This window comes from Chrysemys picta, chromosome 18 (genome assembly GCF_011386835.1).
Source record: "Chrysemys picta bellii isolate R12L10 chromosome 18, ASM1138683v2, whole genome shotgun sequence".
In the NCBI taxonomy this organism is placed as follows: domain Eukaryota; kingdom Metazoa; phylum Chordata; order Testudines; family Emydidae; genus Chrysemys; species Chrysemys picta.
Genome location: NC_088808.1, coordinates 23,289,666 through 23,311,714, shown reverse-complemented (window position 1 = coordinate 23,311,714; position 22,049 = coordinate 23,289,666). Strand labels below are relative to the sequence as shown.

Sequence of the window (22,049 nt, the reverse complement as noted above, 5' to 3'; positions counted from 1 at the left end):
CTCTCTCCCCCTCCTTCCCCATCTACCTCTGGCTAGTAGGTTTAATCCTCCAGGTAGTAAGTGTTGGTTACTGTTTTTATTCAAGTCCTTATAGTGTGTGTATTTTGTTTTCTAACTGCTTAATTTCCATGGGCATATTACCGATACGCTCCTTTGACCAAATATAATTTTGTAAATGACATACCACATCTGCAAATAGCTTAACCTTTTTATTTGAACAAAGATTAGGATAGATTTAATTAAAAAAAAAAAAAAGTTTGTGCACCTAATAGAGTGGGGGTTTTATTGGCCACACTGGCTAAATGCTTGTAATGCTGTGGAACTTTTATGTACTTTTTTTGTGGTCATTCCATTTGTGTAAAGAGGAAATGAGCAATGAACGCTGCTTATGCTGTCTTCGTTTTTCTGCATTAAGCATGAGACTATCCTTTAAACTTGCCCTCCAGTTGCACCTTAAGGAATATCTGCTTTTATTTTGTTCAGTTCATGTGCCTTTTGGTCATTCTCTTCAGAGCCAACAGGCATGAGTGGTTTCTATTAAACATACTTAAAATGATTTAAGTAGAAAAATAAATGCCCATAACTTAAATCCACAAATGCATATAAAATCATAGTTATGACAAGAACTGTGAACTGATGCTCTGACTTCATCTCATCTCATTGTATATAGAGGCAGTATTTACACATGTCAAAGAATAGGGTGGGATATCTTTTTAATGTATTGCAACATTAGGTACAATCCAGTAAGATAAAGATTGAGTGTTAGTCCACAGTTCCTATCTTCTTGTTCTGTGCTTCTGTGGCCCCTAAGACAATTCTTTGATATATTTTTGTACTCTCATTACTTTTTTAACACTGAAATCTTAAGCACACTGCCAAAATAGTTTTTCTTTGAGAGAAAATTTTATCATATGAGTTACTCAAAGGAGAGGAGCCATTTTGGTAATCATATTGGCTCCATCTGTACTATGCAATTAAGATACTATAGAGAAGGTTATATTTGGATAATATTCTTTTGAAAGAACTGATATGCTGCAGTAGCTCTTAAATATATTTTCTCTTTAAGATGGAGTAGAACTGGTGTGTTAAAATAGCTGTCTTGAGTTTGTATTCCATTTTGTGTAGACTTCTAGTATTCATGTAAAACTTGACGAATGTCTTCTAAACAGAGCAGTAATTAAATAGAATTGTCCAGCTTGTTCATATCTTAGTTCTATATAGAGCCCTTAATACGTGAGGTGTAAAATAGCAGAATTTCACATTGTGTCATCTGCCTTGACTATGCAGATTACAAAATGCTTTTTTTCTTCTGAGTATCAGTATGATATACAGTATCCAGCAATAAAGTAAATCCAGAGATTTTTACTCTCATGTGCACTCTTACTGGTTTGCTTTACAATAGATTCAGTCATTGGATTAAGTCTGTGTTGATTAAGGGCAAGTCTACACCTAAAATGCTGCATCGGTGTAGCTGCACCTATGTAGCGCTTCAGTGAAGACACTCTAAGCCAGAGGTTCTCAAATTTCATTGCTCCGTGACCACCTTCTGACAATAAAGTTACTACATCATCCCAGGAGAGGGGGCTACAGCCCGAGCCCCGCTGCCCCGGGTAGAGGTGGAACTCGGGCCTTAGCTTCGGCCCTGGGTCTCAGCAAGTCTAATGCTGGCACTGATATAGATCTGTAATGTAGACCAAACTTCAGTCATCTATAAAAAGTTCCATACTTAGAGTAACTCCTTGGAATACGGGGGGTTTCATATGGACAATTTAAGTAGAATTGACACATTTTAAAATAGTCATTTATCTCATTCTTGTTTATTTCAAACTTTTAAAAACCTAATGACCTCATTGCAGCTTGACTATAATTATCATGTTTAAACTTCTGTGCATTTTTAGTTTAAACAGCCTTTGTTTTTTTATACCAAAAGAAAATTAATGAGAAGAGACAAAGAGACATCAAAGAGGTTTTCCCTCTGATTGCAGTGTTAGAAGTTTTGCCTGAAAATAGGTTACATTTCTTCTGTTTTGAGCTGAATCCTCATTAACTTTACATTTTAATGATGTCCACAGCAAATTATACCATTATGGTAGATGCCTTAAAGGGAAGCTTAAAGGACACCTTTTTAATGTTTGTATCTTTATTGGTGGCTGAATTTGACCTAATATTATAAATACTGTCAGAATGCTAAAAATATCCCCGCCCCCCATGCTACAGAAATATTTTTGTTATTGCCATATATAGATTATTTTTGTTATTGTTATTGCCATATATAGATTATTTTTTTTATTTTTTAACATAGTTGCAACATTTTAAGGGAAAGTGTCATTTATAGATGTTAGAGCAAAAATGATGTCCTTTAAAACTGTTTACAAATGACCTCTCATTTTCTTCTATATTTGCAATAAGTTTAATTTATAGTGCCAAAATAACTTGGAGAGTTTAAAAAAAAAATCAGCCCACCATGAAACACATTCTCCAATATCATAAAAAATAAAGTTGATCGAAATGCTAACACAGTGTTAGATTGTATTTGCACAACAAGAAACAATGTTGAAAAGTGGGAACTCTGCAGAATTTCAAATTCTGCCATGTAGAACAATATCAACTGTAGTGCTGTGCATTAGAGTAAACTTTGAATTCTTAATTATTAGTAGATGATAAATTAACTGCAGGGATGAAGGATCCTGTGTCAAATACTGTATACCTCATTGCTGCTACATTTCGGAAGTGGATTAAGTAAACTTGGCACTAGCTGTAATGGAAGCCGAATAATTGTGGAGAATCCCTATACAGTTTCAGGTAATCTTAATTTCTGAAGAGAGATTGCTCCTAATTCTTCTTAAGATGGTACTTTAGCTACCTGTTCTGTGGTGAGTACAGTTTCTACCAGCTGTAGATCCTTGAAAGGTCAAGGCCAGAGGGATTCTTGAAGTGGATGGCCCGTTGATGCCCAATCCAAGCACCCAGTAACTGAATGTGTTAAGATCACAAGTTTTTTTGCTTTTTAGCTTCTACATGATGATGCCGGTTCCATGCCTGTTTGCCAAGTAATAATGAAATACAGGAGATATTTTAGTAATAAATAGAAAAAGCAAAATGTCCAGGGGAAAGTCTTTGTTATTGGTACCCTTCCACTTAGCTTTATTGGGCTTTTAATCACACTTCTTTTATTTATGTTATGGACATAGCAGTGCAGACCCAGATGTATGATAAAATGAAGGAGGTGGAAAAATTTAGGCATGAACCACATAATCATCTTTCAAATGACAGTCACGCAGAAGACAAGGTCCCATTTCCCTACACTAAACTGTTAACCACAGCTCTTCTCTCCTGCCTTTTTCTCATCAACTTAACTGTTCTCCCCACAAAATCCTCTGATCATCTTACTCCACCAAGCAAACAATTTAGCAGTTAAAAGTATTCTCCAGTTTGTAATTCAGGGGGAGTTATTGTGTGCTCTGCAAATGCTGTCTTGACAACATGAAAATACCTGGTCTTTTAGGGGAAGGTGGAAAATATCTTCCTAGGCTCAGCTGGTGCTCATCCTTGAATGCTCTGAAGCAGGAGTGGTTTTTGTGACTTTTATTCTAGCTATGGTCACTGACATAATTACTATGTTTGTAATTATCCAGCTTTTATAAATACTTTAGAATTGCAGTTGCGTTTTTGGAGGGGCTTGTATGTGTTGCTGGTATAGCATATTATGTAGTGATAGTAGTTTTTATTCACATCCTCACAGTGGGGAGAAATAGATCTGGGAAATTTCAAAGGGACTGTTCAGCATGTCAGCCTTCAGACACATAGATGAAGAAAAACAGATCAACATGCCCCAGCTCAATATTTTCTAGTATTCTTTCTAGTTAATATTTTTTTATGATGGTAGTGAGTAGACATACCGTAGGTTTCTAATTCTTCTCTGGTTATTCCTGTAAGCATTGGTCTGTGGTCTGCATAAAAGTTCTGTAAATTCATAGCTTGCATTTTTACCTCTTTAATCTTTCTGAGATCTTTCTTTTTTACTGATAGATGCAATTCTTCATGCCATTTATTGTTTCATTTCAGTAAAATCAACTCTTGGGACATTACAGACTAGCTCTTGAAGGGCTGACTCAATGTGTAATGTTGCACAACAAGAGGCTGCTTGATTGGTGTTGCCTCCTGCCTTGAGGTCTAGCAAGGTATTTTATGGATATGTGAGCCTGAGTGCCACTTGTATAACAGATATACTATTAACTAATTTGTGATGTACTCTGTCCACAATTATTTTTGTCATGCGTGTCCAATTTCTGCCCCCCCCCCCTTTTTTTGGCCTTGAGAAGGCTATAGAGCAAAGGTACCCCACCTTGGTGGTTTGCCTTTTCTACTGAAATGCTGAATAGCTACCTCAAAAGCCCTAGCAACTTTTTAGTGGAACACAGCTCTCAGTGCAGATGATAATCTCAAACTCTTAAGGAATTAGTCCCGCCAAATAGATTTTTGGATTGTATATTGGCCTGTAACAATTTACCAAAGGTTGTGATGAGTTTTCTCTTTCTGGCAATTTTAAAATCAGGATTTTTTTTTTAGGAGATGCTTTTTTTTTTAAAGTTCAGTGGCTCTCAAACTTTTGTAGTGGTGACCCCTTTCACATAGCAAGCCTCTGAGTGCGACCCCCTTATAAATTAAAAACACCTTTTTATATATTTAACACAATTATAAATGCTGGAGACAAAGCGGGATTTGGGGTGGAGGTTGACAGCTCTTGACCCCCCCCATGTAATAACCTCGTGACTCTCTGAGGGGTCCCGATCCCCAGTTTGAGAATTGCTGCTCTAGTTCAAGCAGAATTATTTTGGGAAAGTTCTATGGGCTGTGTTATACATAGGCTTGGCAGAATTCAATTTTTATCTTTTGTTTAATTTTGATGGATAATATCAATGTTTTATTTTTAAGCATTTTTTTCTATTTTTGTCTATTTAAATGTTCACAGTTGTGGAAATCTATGGAGGCGTCAGACAATAATTATTTAATGACAGTAGATGATGAGACTCAGAAAGTTAAAGCTTTATAACTGTTAAAACACAAGTTATCAACAGCACATATCAAAATATACAAAGTAAATATCCTTAAATCAAACTCTAATAAGTTCTCAAGCAGCATTTTTCTTTGCTTGTCTGTAAATTTCAATTATTGTTTTTTCATTGGTTTGTGTGTGTATGATGAAATCAATATTACTCCTGGGGGAATTCTGTGCCAAAGAATAAAAAATTGTGGGCCAAAAATTGAAAATTCTGCACCCAATATTTTAAAATTCTTCAAAATCCTGCATATTTTATTTGTTAAAATAACACAATATAATCACAGCAGTTTCAATTATTTTGGTAATTTTATTTCAAAATAACTGTCAGCAAGTTTGTCTGTAACATTGCAGACAATGAAAAAGATTTAGGAAACGTTTTTTGTCAGATGGATTCCTTAGTAGGCATATAAATACAGAAGTTCGAGTAATTCATTTAAACTACAATACAAACCCGTATTTCCTTCCCCCCTCAGAAGCAGTGCAAAGACTTGGGGGAGTCAGGGGTAATGGAGATGCTGAGGAAGAGGGAAGGAGCCTGGGAGTGAACCTGGAGGGTTGTTGGGTGGGTGAGAGAAATATGGAACAGGTTTTTTTGGGAGGCAGGAAGAGATTGTTGGGGAGCCTCCACCATGCAGACTCTAGCTGACCCCTAGCCTCTCCCATTCAGTCAGGTACATCTGCCCCGTCCCCATGTGTCCCTGTACCCCCATGTGTCCTTGCACCCCCTCCCTTCTGTCCTCATGATTCCCTCCGCCCCCACTCAGACACCCACTTTCTCCATCCCCTTGTGTCCCTGCGCCCCCTGAGCCAGCCACCTTCCCTGTCCCCATGTGTCCCTGCACCCCCCATTCTCGTGTCCCTACACTCCCTCTCCCTTCCCCATGTTGCCCAGAACCTCCACTCCCATTCAGCCTTTGCCCCAGTCTGTCTTCCCCCAGTAGCCCTTATGAACCCCAGTCTGTGACCCCCCTCCAGCCCCACACTATTTGTCCCCCCCCATACCGCTGTCTCCTGAACTGGCCCCACAGGCATGGCACTGCTAGACAGGCAACCTCTTCTCTTTCCTATTGGCAGCTACCACCATAATGATCCCAGCGGGAAAAAGGCAGAACTGCAGCAACTTTCTGGCAGAAGTTATTTTCTGCGGGGAAAAATTATGCACAGCACAGTAATTATGTGCACGCGCAGTGGCGCAAAATTCTCCCAGGAGTACACATTTACTGATATTTACCAATAAAAATCTAATCATTCTAAGCCTGGTTATGCAGAAAGTCAGACGAGATGATCACAGCAGTCTCTTCTGGCCTTGGAATGTATGCATCTATGAATCATTTAAAGTACGGTCTCTTTTTGAAAGCCTTTACTCCTTCAGTAAATAGCAGATTAATGCAAAAAATATTGGGCAACAAAAGTAAAACCACCTTGGTCTGTCCAACACACCATGATTGTATCAGATGTATTCTTACAGACTAACACGGCTACCCCCTGATACTTGATCTTCCTATTATCACTCTTTGCTAACGGTGTTAGATAGCTTAGTCACTGATTTTATGTGGGTTGCGAAGACTTTGAATTGCCATCCTGAATTGGAATCCTAACTTTCCAGTTTTGAAAATTGTGTGTGTGTAAAATGAAAGTGTCCACCTCATATTATGAGAGCAGAAATGATGAAATAAGAAACACGTTTATCAGAAATTTAGAAGCAAGTCAGATGTTATCACTTTAATATTCTTTGATTAGCACTCCGATGTATTAATACTGTTTCATTAAATTGCTATGAAGGAAGCATGGGACAGATTGATAGATAACAGAAAGGTATTCTGAAAATTGCAGTCAGTCAAGCTTTTCATAACCATATATCTGGTTGACCGTTTGTCTATATTCTTAATGTCTCTCCTCTTTAGTCTAGAGATTATAATTACGTGAAAGAAATGATAGTTTACCCCCCTTGTGTCCATTTCCCGCCTCAGTTTTGTAATTATTATATTAAAGAGAATTCTTAATATCTTCCTCAGTACTTATTGTAATGTTTAACTTAATTTATATTTTTAAAACAACAGTAAAGGATACCGACTAAAAAGATCCCTCCACCAGGAGGACATCAGTGCTCTTTGTTTTCTAATTTTCTTGGCATGCAAGTTTTGATGAAGAATCAAATTAAAAATAAAAATGTGAAATGTACTTTCTGGAAACCCATTCTGCAAGTGTTTGTAGTCTGGCTATTTCCAACCATTTATGTGTTAATGATAGTGTGTAGTTGAAACATTCCAAGCCTAGCTTCCCTTTCTAATATTTGCTGCTTTGCTCAGTTTTTTTTGCCTTATTTCTGTAGCTTTGTTGTGGTCAATTCACTCAGTATAATAGCAAAGACATTTGCTTTGTTTTTTCCTATAAAGAGAGTTATTTTAGAGATATAGTTTACCAGAGATAAGAGCTATTTATGTCCTAAGCTATTGATTTTTAATTAATGTTGCTTGGGCTCACACATGTTGGCAGAATTGCTAACAGCTTGTGGCATTTTTTAATTCACATCTTCTTTTGGTATTTTGACAATGTCATTCATATCTCATGAAAAAGTACCTCAGTCAGGTTAAATGTGTTAAAACACCGAGCAGAAAAGGAGAGAATGGAACATAGGGCTGCCTGGAAACCTTGATCTGTTGCCAAAGTATTTAAACAATTTAGTGTTTTGGTTTTCTAGCTCCAAGCTGCTTCTCAAATCCCTTGCTAATTAATCCAGTTAATTCTTTGTAGACTAACTATGCAGGGGCTTTTGCTTGTGATTCTATCATTGAGAACTCTGTTTTGTTTTTGAAGCAAACCTAAGCCCTGTTAGAAAGGTTGTAGTAGTAAACTGAGTGCTAGCAGATGTGAATACAATGTTTTGGGTCTTCTAAAAAGAGTGTGTTTGTGTGTGCAATTTTTATTTTACAGCTTCCATGTTGAAAATTTAAAGGTAACATGAATACTTGCATAAAAAGATGGAAATATTTTTCCTATTAAAATGCTCCCTTTTAGTGGGGAACAAAGCACTATGGGTGCTGTGTTGGTGTTATTAATACGCTGTTGTGTATATAGCTCTGTAAGGTTTTGGGGGCAGGAAATTTTAGAATATTTTACTAATTGAAAAACATCACGTACAATTACAATTTAAATAAGTGAACGGATAGACAGGTGTGGAAGCTTGAAAGCTTCACAGACTAGAAATGTTTTAAGAAGTGTCCTTCACGAAGTAAGAGTTTGGTGCACACTAATCAAGAGCACTCGAAGCATCAGAGATGGCATGAGGTCAGGAGTGGGAAAAGGAGAGAAGGAACAGCAAGGGAGAAAAGCCTCAATAGACCGTAGGGAAGGGAAGTAAGAGGAAATAAGGGCAAAGGATGTCTGCAGGAAGAGAATCTTGAACTGTTTGTGGTTGAAGAGCATAAAACAGTACCTAGATTCCAAGGCTGGTGTATCATGGTCATGTTGGTAGGAGAGGAAAATTTAACTTGCAAGCAGCATTTGGGCATGTTAAAAGGGAGAAGAGGTATGGCTGTGTGTGTAGGAGAGGACCTGATAACAGTAGTTGAAGAGAGCTTACCAAAGCATGGATAAAGTTATGGCTGTAGAGATGGTGAGGAAAAGACTAAAATGTTTGGACTTTGTAGGGAAAAAGTCATGTGATGTAGTGAGCAAAAAAAGGGAGAGCAGCTTCTATCTTTTTCTCGGTTGTGTGTCTGTGATGGGGAATATAGCGGTGGTTTAAACTGGGTGGGGAGGAGGGCAGGAAGAAAGGGAAAGGCTAATTTTTAGACACATTGAGTGTGAGGAAGTGGCAAGAAGAGTCATCTGAGAGACTGACAGAGATCTGAGTCTGGAAAGAGATTCAAACGGTGCAGAGAGAGCTCTAGGAGTCTTAGTCATAGGCACATGCTATATTAAGGCCTAACTGCCTTGGTCAACTATTTATGGGTTGAAATAACTTTTTTGTGATTTTTGGTGGGAAGGGGCTTTCAGATTGAAAGTTACTAAGTGATGATCCTTTGTTAGGAGTCTATCTGCTTTGACAATGGCATGGATAATAATGATACTTTACAGTGCTATAGTATCAGAGGGGTAGCCATGTTAGTCTGGATCTGTAAAAAGCAACAGAGAGTCCTGTGGCACCTTATAGACTAACAGGCGTATTGGAGCATAAGCTTTCGTGAGGCAGGTATGGACTGATTCTTGCCTGTATATTTATACCTGCCTCTGGAAATTTCCATTACATGCGTCTGACGTAGTGGATATTCACCCACGAAAGCTTATGCTCCAATACATCTGTTAGTCTATAAGGTGCCCCAGGACTCTTTGTTGCTTTTTACAGTGCTATAGCACCTTTCATCAATGTTTCAAAACCCTTCACAAACCTTAGGACTCAGCACCCCAAGGAGATAATTATTATATCCATTTTACAGACAAACTAAGGCACAGTGCGGTTTAGAGACTAGCCTGAGGTTTCATATGGCGAGAGACAGACAAACCCAAGTAAGAGCCTAGAAGTCATCCTGACTTAGTTCCCTGCTTATGACTAACTCAGCTACTAATTACTTTCAAATAGGTCTATAATGGCAGAGCAGTGTGTACAGTCCAGAACTCATGCAACAAATATTAGAAAGGGAAGCTTATGCCCAAAGAGATCCAGTCTCCTCAAGTCTTTATTTTTGGGGGTGGCCGCGGGTTGTCTTTGCCTCTCCTTGTGGTTAACCGCTTCTACCACAAGGGAATTGGGGGCAGGGTGGGAGTATAAGTACTCATTCTCCTTGGTTGGCACAATGAAGTGCATGTTGGTGATAGCGGTTTACCTCAGGTGCTGGGATATCCAGATCTACCTTACCTCGATGACTGGCTTGTCAAGGGAAGCTCCAGGTCTCAAGTCCAAAGGAATGTCGCGGGGCTTCAAGCCATGTGCCGCTCTCTGGGCCTACTGGTGAACAACAAAAAGTCGACATTGCTGCCGGTGCAGAGAATAGAGTTCATCGGAGCAGTCCTCAACTCGACCTGTGCCAGGGTGTTCCCCAGGTGATACTTAGCTCGCTACAATGTTGGAACGACCATGGGACAGTCCTGAAGGGGGTTCGGTTTGACAACCCCCCCTCGCTCCATTGAGTTGGTGTTGGACGCCTTGGATGGGGCGCACAGCTCAGTGACCTCCAGATACAGGGGATGTGATCCCTGGAGAAGGCGAAGTTACACATAAATGTCAAAGAGCTCCGAGCAGACCGGCTGGCATGTGGAGTCTTCCTTCCCCACCTGTCGGGCAGGGTGGTACAAGTCCTGATAGAAAAAACAGCCTCGATGTTCTACATCAACAGGCTAGGGGGAGTGCGCTCATTGGCTCTCTGTCAACAGGCACTCCGTTATGGGACTTCTGCATCAGCCACAAAATCCACTGGGAATTTTGTCACCTTCCCGGTGTCAAGAATACACTGGTGGACCAGCTCAGCAGGGACTTCTCCTCTCACCACGAGTGGTTCTCCATCCAGAGGTAGCCTGCATGATCTTCCAAAGGTGGGGAACTCCCCAAGTGGACCTGTTCACTACCAGACAGAACAGGAAATGCCACTGGTTTTGCTCTTGGCAGGGTCTGAGCCCGGGGTCCCTCTTCGATGCCTTCCTCCTGTCGAGGTCAGAGAGCCTGATGTACACGTTTCCTCCAATTCCACTCATCAGTAGGGTCCTGGCAAAGATCAAGAGAGACAAAGCGCAGGTTGTTGTGTTCGCCCCGGTGTGGCCTCGCCAACATTGGTTCGGCACGCTTATGAGCTTGTCAGCAGCCCCTCCATGGCCCCTGCCCAACCACCTGGACCTGCTGTCACAGGACCACGGTCGGCTCCTACACCCCATTCTAGAGTCCCTCCACCTATTGGCGTGGATGCTGTGTGGCTGAACCTGGAGGAACGGAGCTGTCCAGGAGTTCAACTGGTCCTCCTGGGAAGTAGGAAGCTCTCAACCAGACTGACTTACCTGGCCAAGTGGACGAGGTTTTCCCACTGGGTGTCCGAGTGTGACATCTCTCCCTCACTTTCTTCAATATAGGCTGTCCTGGAGTATCTGCTCCATTTGAGGAACCAGGGCCTGGCACACACTTCCATTAGAATGCATCTAGCGGCCATCTCTGCTGTTCACCTGCCAATCCAATGACAGACAGTGTTTCCCCATGACATGATGGTCAGATTCTTGAAAGGGCTCGAGAGACTCTTCTGGCAGTTATGGACTCTTGTCCCACAGTGGGATCTTAACTTGGTCCTCTCTAGGCTCACATGCACACCTTTTGAGCCGCTGTATTCCTGCTCATTTTCCCACCTGTCATGGAAGGTCGCTTCCCTGATGGCGGTACGTTGGTGAGATGGGTCTCTGAAATTAAAGCTTTGATCTCAGAACCGCCATACGTGGTCTCCTACAAAGACAAGATTCAGCTGCGGCCCCATCTGGCCTTCCTGCTGAAGGTGGTATCCACCTTCCATATGAGGCAGGACATTTTCCTTCTGGTGTTCTGCCCAAACCACACAAGACCAGTGAAGAGAGGCGTCTTCACGAGCTGGATGTCTGAAGGGTCTTGGCTTTTTATTTAGAACATACCAAGCTTTTCTGTAAATCAGCTCAGCTCTTCATCGCTACAGCAGGTAGGATGAACAGCCTTCCGGTGTCCTCTCAAAGGATTTCCAATTGGATCACCTCATGCATAAGGACCTGTTATGACCTGGCCAGGATTCTACTGCTGCTGATTGTCAGAGCCCACATGACGAGAGCACAGGTTTCTTCGATGGCCTTCCTGGCGCACATCCCTATCCAGGATATCTGTAGAGCTGCAACATGGTCCACTGTCCACACGTTCACGGCTCATTATACCATCATTCAGCAGGCCAGAGATGATGCTGGATTTGGCAGAGCTGTATTGCAGTTGACAGATCCATGAACTCCTACCCACCTCCAGGGGTACTGCTTTGGAGGCACCTAATATGGAATGGACTTGAGCAAGTATTCGAAGAGGAAAAGAGAGTTACCTTTTCTGTAACTGGTGTTCTTTGAGATGTGTTGCTCATGTCCATTCCACAACCCACCCTCCTTCCCCGCTGTCAGAGTTTCCGGCAAGAAGAACTGAGAGTGAGGGGAGCTGGCGGCGCCCCTTATATTGCACCATGCAGGCACCACTCCAGGGGGCGCCAGAGCTGGTCCCCTACTGCTGAGGGAAAAACTTCTGGCACTGGTGCATTTGGTGAGCACACACACCTAATATGGAATGGACATGAGCAACACATCTCGAAGAACACCAGTTACGAAAAGGTAACTGTCTTTTATCACCTTTACTTTGGGTAGGTAATTCCTAACTTCATAACCAGTCAGCAAACAATGTCACATTAAAGAACACTTTTTGGGGACACGTGAAGTATAGTTGACAGATAAAAATCTAAATTAGCAAAATAGGACTGATTAGTATGCAATATATAGTATTTCCCCTTGGCGACCTTCCCTGCACTTCGGTTAATCTGTCTCCTCTGGAGGTACTTCTAACACTTCAAACTTCAGAGTAACTTCAAACAGGTCCTTATTTTTAATCAAACTGCCAGAAAAATATTTCCTCTTTCCCCAATTCTGTAGTTGAAACTTGAGAAATAAATTTTATGTTGTGTGAACCAGAAAAGAGTCTAGCTCATGCTCCCATAGCTGTATTGGCTCTGCAGTGTTAGCAGTAACAAAAAATTAGTATAGATGTACTTTAAGATATTGGATGTGACTCCAAATACACACAGAGAGATCTGCTGAGTGAAAAGGTGCCATTTTTACATAACTTGTGCTTTCAAGTCTCCGATTTGGCCTGTTATCTTGATGTCATTTATATATTAATGATCTCCACACAGGTTATAAACAGACAGGCAAATATATGTTTTCTGTGGCATTGCAAGAATTTTATTAATTTACACAGCGTATCCTTGGTCCAGGAGTTCCATTAGCTGGGAAATAACTTGCTGGTGAAGCTCACAGCCTGCCAAAAATTCTCAATGAACATAAAATATTCCTAACAGTTTTAATTTGCAGTTAAAAACATTTTGAGACCCTTGCCTTGGCTACAGAAGGAAAAATGAAGCCAAGTTTAGGCATTCTTTTTCTATAATATGTAGCGAAATGATAAATTTCCTGTCTAGTTGGGTTGAATAGCATCAAGCGTCTTCCTTTTTAAAAACAAACAATTTTTAAGCTAATAGTATTGACTAAACATGGGTTAAGCTTCCTTTCTTAGAAAGCTCTCTTATTATACAGTATCAGATGTAGCTTAAAGCTAGCTTTGTTAATACTAGCTGAAAGCATACTGTATTCAAGATAGGCCAATAATACAAATGTAAACACACCCAAAGTTCTCTTCTGAGTGATATTGCCCAGTTAATGAACTTTACCCCAAAAGAGATAAGGCATCCTAAGTAATAGAACACTCATTTTCTTTTTGGTTAATCTCCTTGTCGGCAGAGAGACAAGATCTACTTTTTCTGAGCAGGGAACTTTTTGCTCCTAGGCTTTAAATATTGCACAAGGGAGACAACTATATGAAATGTGTTGATCTGGGAACTTTTGGGGACAGTATTTTGAATGTTTTTCCTATTTTTACACCCTTTACCCAGCCCCTTTATTGTGTATCATAGACGTCTCCAGACTACTGTACCCCTTTCAGGAGTCTGATTTGTCTTGCATACCCAAAGCGTCAGGGGCTGAAGCATGTAACTTAGTTTCATGGTGCCCCCTGTGGCACGGGGCCCCAGGCAGTTGCCCTACTTGCCACACCTTAATGCCAACCCTGAACTTGCAACTCCTCTAAACCCGTCCCAGATCCCCAGGTTGAGAAATGCTGATCTATGCTGGTTGACATACCCTCGGAAGACCTCTGCATACCCCCAGCGGTATGTTTACCCCATGTTGAGAACCACTGTCATAGACTGTATTGCTTTAAAGCTATCTAGATATGACGACTAACTCACAGGGTTTTCATGAAAGCTCAACTACACCTTTGTTTCATTTGAGGCTCCCTCTGAAAAACAAATCACTACAGATGCAGTACATTATTGCTGCAACTCCGTGTAATGATATTTTTCTTTATGAATTTTATTACTGGTTGGTAAATGAGAAAAGACAGTACTAATATGAACTCTGTGTGTGTATAAATGTCATTCAGTTCAAAGCCTAAGCACAAAGACCAAATAAAGCACTGAGGGATGTAAGTTTTATAGGTGCTGAAGTATATCAACAAAATAATAATTAGTGGTGTTTAAATATGACCTTGAATATTTTAAATATTAGTTGTCGGCTGCTGTATTAAAAGACTAGTGGTCACTGAGAACCTTTTGATGCCATTGACTTACTAAGTAGTAATTGCTGTTTTAGGTTTGAGTTTCCAAGGATGCTTAAATTATAAAGAAGAGTAATATTGAAGCCGTAGTTTCTGTAACAGTGTCTCCATTGGGATGATATTTGGATGTGATTGTCCTTTGGAGGTGGTTATGTATTAAATGAATCAAATTCCATGTAATACAGAGAACAAATTATATTTATTACAAACTGCAACCCAGCAGGCACGTAATTTACTATCTCAAATGGCATCCTATGAAAACTATGAAGTTTTGGTTTTACAGAAGCTCTTTTGCTTAAAGAGCAAATCTGTTCCTATGTTTTTGTAATCTCACATTGATTCTGGGTAACTAGATTAATAGTGGATAACATTAATTTTTCTTTGGTGACTTCTGTCCAGCAAGGGTACATATTTTATAGAATCTACATAAAAGCGACTGTGAAGTTCCCTGAATCTTTGTGTCTTTTGTCAGATTTTTTTTTTTTCCTGCTGAAAGGACTTTTCCTCCTCAAGCATGTTTCTTATATACATGGATAACTTGATTGTATAGTCAAGGGCAATCTCTTTAAATAAACTAAAATAGATTTTGTTTTCCACCGATAATGCCTATGGTTTGGTTTCAGATTGGACAAGACAAATCAATTTTTTTATCTTAAATGAGGGGGAAGGGCACTCTTGTGGTTAAGGCATTAGAATGGGACTCAAGATCTGGGTTCAGTTCACAGCTTTCCTGCAGACTTCCTGTATGAATGCCATAGAACAGTCTCTAAATGTAAAATTTGACTGTATGGCTCATTCATTGACATTGTACCATAACTTGAGTTATACGAGGGGGGACTATTGAAACTAATTCACCTGAAAACTTAGCCTTATTATCATAGCATTTACTCCCCCTTGTTTCTTTCTTTCTTGCTAGTTCCAACTTGAGAAGTAGGTGGTAAACACTAGGCAAACAAAAACCAAAAAGGGAAAGTTTAACTGATCGGCAGTATGTCAACTTTTAGATCTTAGTTATAGTTAAAGCCTTAATGGAATTAAATATCAATTTTAATACACCAAAATTTTAATTCAAAACCGTTCTGAATATTTTTATTACTGCATTTTCCACATCCTAGTCAGAATCCGAGCAGAGTTAAGCACAATATGCCAGGTACGCTTCATAAGCAATGAACCTGTTAAGTCTATTACACCACTCCTTCCTTGTTCAAAATAAAAAAGGAATGTGTCAAACTTAAATATTACAATTTTATTGGAAGTGACAGAAAATTTAGAGGAGTTCAGGGCTTTGGGAATAATTGAAGAGGATATCAGGCTATTTAAAAGAAATAAAATGCCAACTTCGGTATCTCTTGTTACTTTCTAACTGAGATTTCTTTCTTGTGTCTGTCCTTTTAGAGTTCTCTGTAGAAATTGCAAAGTTCAAAGTCTTTTCAGTACTGGAAAAAACCACACATGTACATTTCAGAGAAAATTGTTTTTAATTCTATCGATTAATACTTTGCTTTTGCAATCCATAAGGATATTAAGGCTTTCACATTTTTATTCATAGTATCATTTTATATTATGGAGTCTTACTTTAAAAATATAATGTATCTTACATTATGATATTCCTGTGCAGAGGTGCATTAAAGTTAGGGGAATAAATGCATATAACTAGAACTCTCTTCAGAATGTTTAATTTCTGCTACATACTGGATAATATCTGCTGTTCTGCATTCAACAAATCTCTAAATGCTACTGTGTACCAAATAGAGATATAATTTGGTTAGCTGTATACTTGAGCATGATTTTTATGTAGGATTTCAGCGCTTACTTTTTCTGGCCATCTGAAGAAATTGTACAAGCTAACGCCTTATGAACCCTTGCAGGTTATGTAGCTATAAAGGCACAACCACCCTCAGGGGGAAGAATATAGAAAATGGCTGGCTAAAAGTAGAGCAGGGAGAACTAATTCAATGTAGTCTACTGCAAAAATTTCAGGTTGAAATTATTAAATATCCTGGGAACATTAGGTTCAAATCCTGGTAGTCCTTTAGCCCATCCCAGGTAGATAGTTGAGTTTTGTTAAAATTAATCTGTGTGTAGGTCTTCAGGGTTGATATTTCTAAAAAAAACAGAGGTCCTTTCTAATCTGTATGGAGATTAAATATTTTATGATACTCTTTATAAGAAAGCCCTTTTGTCTATCATGTGATGTGCCAGTTGGTTATCCTGGAGATGACTTCAGCAGGTCTGTCCATAGTTTGGGAAGCTTTTCGGGATATTTTGGGGGGTAGTCATAAATTATTTGTAATTAGCCTCCCACTTCTGGAGTTCATAGGGTTGTTGTTTCCAATTTTGAATGTCAGTGCCACTGCAGGTTTTGGGGTCTTTATATGCCAAGATGAGCAGATTGTTTGTTTTAGGCTTAAACAAACCCCAAACCTTACAACTATAGCTGAAGAGGACTGAACTCTGAATGTTTTCCGTAGTATTGAGGAGCAGAAGGGAATTTCTCCAACAAACATAAAAATGAATGAAAGATAAAGATCTTTTAGCTGATGCGGTAACATTATATAAGAATGAAACCCTGACCTGCCTTTCCAATTTTTGCATGATATTTATCTCTGAGCCTGGACATTTTCATATCTCTTTATGCAGCAAAGTACTCAACTTTGGTAGATGTATGTGTTATTTTATAGAGCTGTTACTTAAGTTTAGAATTCCAATATAAATGTTTACCTTTAATTCCAAAGATAAAAGACCAGTCATTAGACCATTTTAACACACACACAGATTTCACTTCCCATCCTTATCTCCAGTTATCATTTGTTATCTCTTTCAATTGCCAAGGCAACAGTTTTAGACTGTAGAACCTTTCACTGCTTTTTCCCAATCTCTAGTAATTTATGTGCTTAGGTAGCAATTTTCCGTCGCAGGTTATTTTTTGCCTTTGTTTAAAGGGGAAGTGCAGTAGTCTAAATTGGTATTTAATTCCACCTAAATGTTACACTTTGGTTTCTTCAAGAAAGAAAATCTGAGAAATCCACAATAGTAAATTTAGTTAAAATATTCTGTCGTTACCCTAATAAAACTATTATGAATACTTATTTCAATGTTTAGTGGAAATTAGATTTATGTGCTGTGTTTTAATTTTATATCAACACAATAATTTTCTACAGAATACATAGACTTTTAGTTTAGAAAGTTGTGGCGCTTTTGGAGTGTCGTACTTCAGCTATTTGCCGCTAATTATCTTTCTGCTGGTCAGTAGTTCTTGAAAACAGAAGGTAAATTGGTAGATAATACTTGGTGTAAATATTGTTTGCATTAGCATCTGTCACAGTAGGAATGCAAATTGCATCTTGAAATAAGCAAGTTTTAATGGATACAGTGATCTGTAATATCTTCATGGTAAAAATTTTTATTTAAAATTTTTTAATCACAACAGAATGTCATGACGTTTCATGGACAACAAAATGCAGTTTTTATATCCCTTTTCTACCAGTAAGGATTTAGCTATCCAAAAGGTTTTCATTAGAGATGGCATTATTAGCCTGTGACACATAACTGCAGTGTTGAAAGTGTGTGTATAAAATTTCACAATATTCAAAAAAGGTAACACACATCATAACTTGTAAATTTTGAAATATAAACCATCTGTTTTCAGACTGTTTATTCAATGGTATTGACAGTATGATAGTTAAGGAGTGCTATTTAAACAGTTTGGACTTTGTGTCGTTTGGTCCTTGGAAATCAGTGTGCATTGTTGCATATTAACAAAGAAGTAATTCTCTGCATGGTTTAAACAATTGTATGAATGTTGGGGAGTAATGTTTTTTTAACTACAACACTTCAGGAACTGCTGTTTGGTTCAGACACTTTTGTTCTGAAGTTCTTTTTGAGTCAGTTCATATTAAACCTGAAATGTGACAACCTGTGTAACAATGAATATGTTCCTACAATGCAATACTTGTGTGTATTTGAAGAAAGTCTAATAGTATGACTAATTGAGTTTATTGTGGTTGATGAATTTTAGAAATATAGATGTTTTATTTTGTGCCAGTTATAGGAAAGATTTCCAGTTGTAAAATACACTATGGAATATGGAAAATGTAATAAGCCAGAATAGACATGAAGCATTAAACGAGAAGCAAATATAGTGGCAATATAAAAATTTTGGGAAAATGCTAATAAAATGAGATAAAGGTTTTCTGATAAGGGGAAAGCTGTAAGAAAAATATTTCTTTCTTAGTAATTCCTCTGAGTTCTTTGTAGGGAATTGATTACAGTGTATTTATTTGGTAAATTATCAGTGGCCATAATGTGTCTTTACATGAGTTTTCTGTGATGTAATGTTTCTAAAAAGTACCATTAAAGTAAAATATTATGTCTGTCTTTCTTCACAAGAACATAGCAAATTAAAAATTAGCTGGTTGACACTAGGTAAAGATCCACAACAAATTTGAAATACATGTGTTGTAAATATTAAAGATGGTGAATGTTTCTTGTAAAAATGTCAAAGCCGTAGTCCCTACGGGCTTATTTTGTGTGGCGTGAGCCTTTGCATTCTGTAAATGTAAGCTAAATTGATAGATTTATACTAGCACCTGCCTGTGTCTGGTGTTGTCAGATTCTAGATCATGCACTAACCCTGTTTGGATTATTTTTGCTGTATGTTGGGATACAGGTGATGCAGAGCTGTTGTTTTTCTCTGTTTTTTTTTTTTTTAACCTGCTGCAACCTTAAGAAAATCTGTTTTATCTTGTAAGCCCTACTCTGTGAGGCATTGGCAGTCATGGCTCTCACATTTAAATGATAGTGTGAAATATTAGTTAACTATTTCTCCCAACATTTTGGGGACAAGGAGGGGTTTGCCAGCTGCTGTTGGACTGAATAGGCTGTCACCAGGCAACTCTGCTGTCTGGGAGTGTAAATACAAAGAGCCTGGAAAGGAATGAACATCACTATTCATGGCCTGAACACTTAAAATATATCTCCATTAACTTCATATTCTGATGAGAAGGTTAGGAGAAAATATACTTGTCAAACAGAAATTGAAAAGGTTCCTTTAATAAACTTTTCTGTGGAAAGCTTACTTATAGAATATACTTCTGTTCAACATCTAAATTTAATCTTATTGTATAATTATTACAGACCACCTGGAAATTTACAAAAACTGTAAATGTAAAAACATTTAAAAAATGCTTCTTCCTTTCTTTATGGAATTTATGATTTGTGATGCTCTTGAGCATTAAATTAAGACTTTAGAAACTTCTGTGTATTTCCTTGCTAGTTTTAAACAATAAATAACTTATTTTGTACAACAAAATGAGGGGGAAAAATGTTTAAAAAATATAACCTGTTGAAAAACTGAATGTCTGCTATTGGTGTACTCAAATGGTAGGAGGTTGTATGATGTCTTAGATTTCCTCTCATGCTGACTATCTGGCTTAGTTCGAGAACAGAGGATTATGAAAGCTAACAGATTGTTTGTTTGTTTGTTTGTTTGTTTGTTTAAGTGCACAGTAGGGTTCACTAAGAAGGCTACAACCAAATCTTTTTTCATGTAATGCATGGTTACTTTGCAGACTTCAATCAAATGTGATGGAAAACCTGTCTGAAATGTGGCTTGAAATTGACCATGTTACCTTCTCGCTTTTTGATACTGTACTATATTTGGTTCAGTTACACATTGTGATTTTTTTTCTTTTGCGTCAATTTAGTTTTCACTCTGCGTGGACCTTCATCTTAAGCAGTCTGGGCTGCAGATCTTCTACTCTTCTTCACAAAGAAATAAACAGTATCTTCCCAGTCTCACTGAAGATGCTAATAGTTGAGGATATATAGAGATCTCTATCTTGACATCTTATATCTGGTGGAAGAGTTTGTTCTGACAGATTCCAATCTTTCCAACCCTCTTTTTTACCTACCCTTTGCCTATATGTCTTCACTTTATTGAATCATCTCTTCCCTTTTGCCTGGCGATTCTTGTCCTGCTCTTGTTGAGGCCTGATGTCCCAGTGAAAATTCATCTTATTCATTGAACTGTTGAGAGAACAAGGAATCACTTCATTCTAAACACTAGGTTGATATTGAAAACAGAAACACTGTTGTTCTTCAACTTGTTGTTTAGCTCTCAATACATTTTAAGCTGAAGGGTATAACAGCTTGTCTTTACCTGGCCTGAAACTATCAACCAGCCTAATGTAGAGCCATTGAGAGCCCCTTTTTGCCGTTAAGTTAAACTAAGCTCTTTCATTCTCACTTATCCACAAAGATAATGTTGATTCTGCTTGAAAGTCCTCATCTTCCAGATTCTGTTCACAAGGCTTTCAGTATGCTTTAGCAGGGTCCCGGTTGGAAGGTCAGGTTCTACTGTTAGAAGCAGTGAAGATTCTCAATTGGGATTTACACTTGGCAGGATGTTATTGCTGGCTGGTAAGCTAGATCAACTGCTGGAAAATTTACTTGAGGATCTAGCTTTGTGTACTCAAAAGCCTTTGACATATTGAGGGTAAGTGGCAACCTTTCGTTGAACCTCTTTAGCAGCAGAAAGATATCATCTTTTGCAGTCACTATGGGAGAAGGAGGAATTTACTGACAATACTGTCTTCATTCAATAGGCTTTTTTACTGGCCTTGGCTTCTCAGAGTAATCAGAGGAGATTAGAAATGAGTATGAGAGTTCTTAGTTACCTTGTGATCGTCTTGAATGATTTATGGACCTTCTCCAGATAGACTTCAATTGAAAGCAAGCTTCCCACCAATGCAGACAATCTTCAGTGCTCTTTCTTCTTCATCTTCGTCTTCAAATACCTGCAAGATAAAAAAAAAAAAAAAGCCAGTCTGTGCCAGGACCAGACAAAGTGTTCTCCACTCCATGAATGAGACTACTGAATGCTTTTGCAATTTTTGTTCTGAAAGTTCTCATATAAAAGAACCGATAGTTTTCTATAACATCATGCCTTCTCAGACTCTCTTTTCTATTGACAAAGGCTTGTACTTGCTTAAAGAGAATCTGTTGTAATTTAACAGCTTTTGGAAACATTATTAAAAAATGTAACATCTGCAAAAATGATCAAACGTGGGTTCTTTTTGTCTTTATAATTTTATGTGTAAATCAAAAGTATGTCTTTCAATTTTTATTCATTATCTAAATAAGAGCATCATGAATGGGTAGTATGTAGTTTGGTGTAATCCTTAAAATGAATTGTTTTTGTGAATGCAACAAAGTGAAATAACTTAGTACTGTATGATGATAAAGGTCAGACTAATGGCCTCTCTCTTTCTCAGTATGTACTTTCAATGTGGAAGTAAATTCCTATTCCATTTTGTTTGAGACCAGTTCCTGTGTATTATTAAAATTCTGTAATTATGGCAACTATCATGGACTTCAATTTAGTTGACAGCCAAGACATAAGTCGCATGTCTTAATGTTTGTCAGTGACTTCAAAACCATTGCATACTTATGAATGACAGAATGTAGAAGAAGTGAGAGACAGATATGTATGCACTCTCCCCAGTGAAAGAAAAGCTAACTTAATTTGCTATACTTCATAATATTCATAACTATAACCCAGGCATTTTAATTTAACAATGATATTGGAGTATTTTGATTTAAATAAAATAAATGTTGTCTAAGAAG

General features: G+C 38.3%; 1 protein-coding gene across 18 annotated transcripts in view; it reads left to right on the top strand.

The window, feature by feature from the left end:
• The window catches only part of DENND1A (DENN domain containing 1A), a 357,159-nt gene that overhangs the window by 41,667 nt on the left and 293,443 nt on the right, over positions 1-22,049 (top strand). Inside the window, exon 1 of one of the 18 annotated variants that reach the window (XM_065571996.1) lies at positions 4,071-4,181. The exons of the other annotated variants lie outside the window; for them this stretch is intronic. The gene's annotated coding sequence lies outside the window, so the exon portion shown is untranslated. Of the gene's footprint in view, positions 1-4,070; positions 4,182-22,049 lie in introns of those variants that run through there. 18 annotated transcript variants of the gene reach the window in all.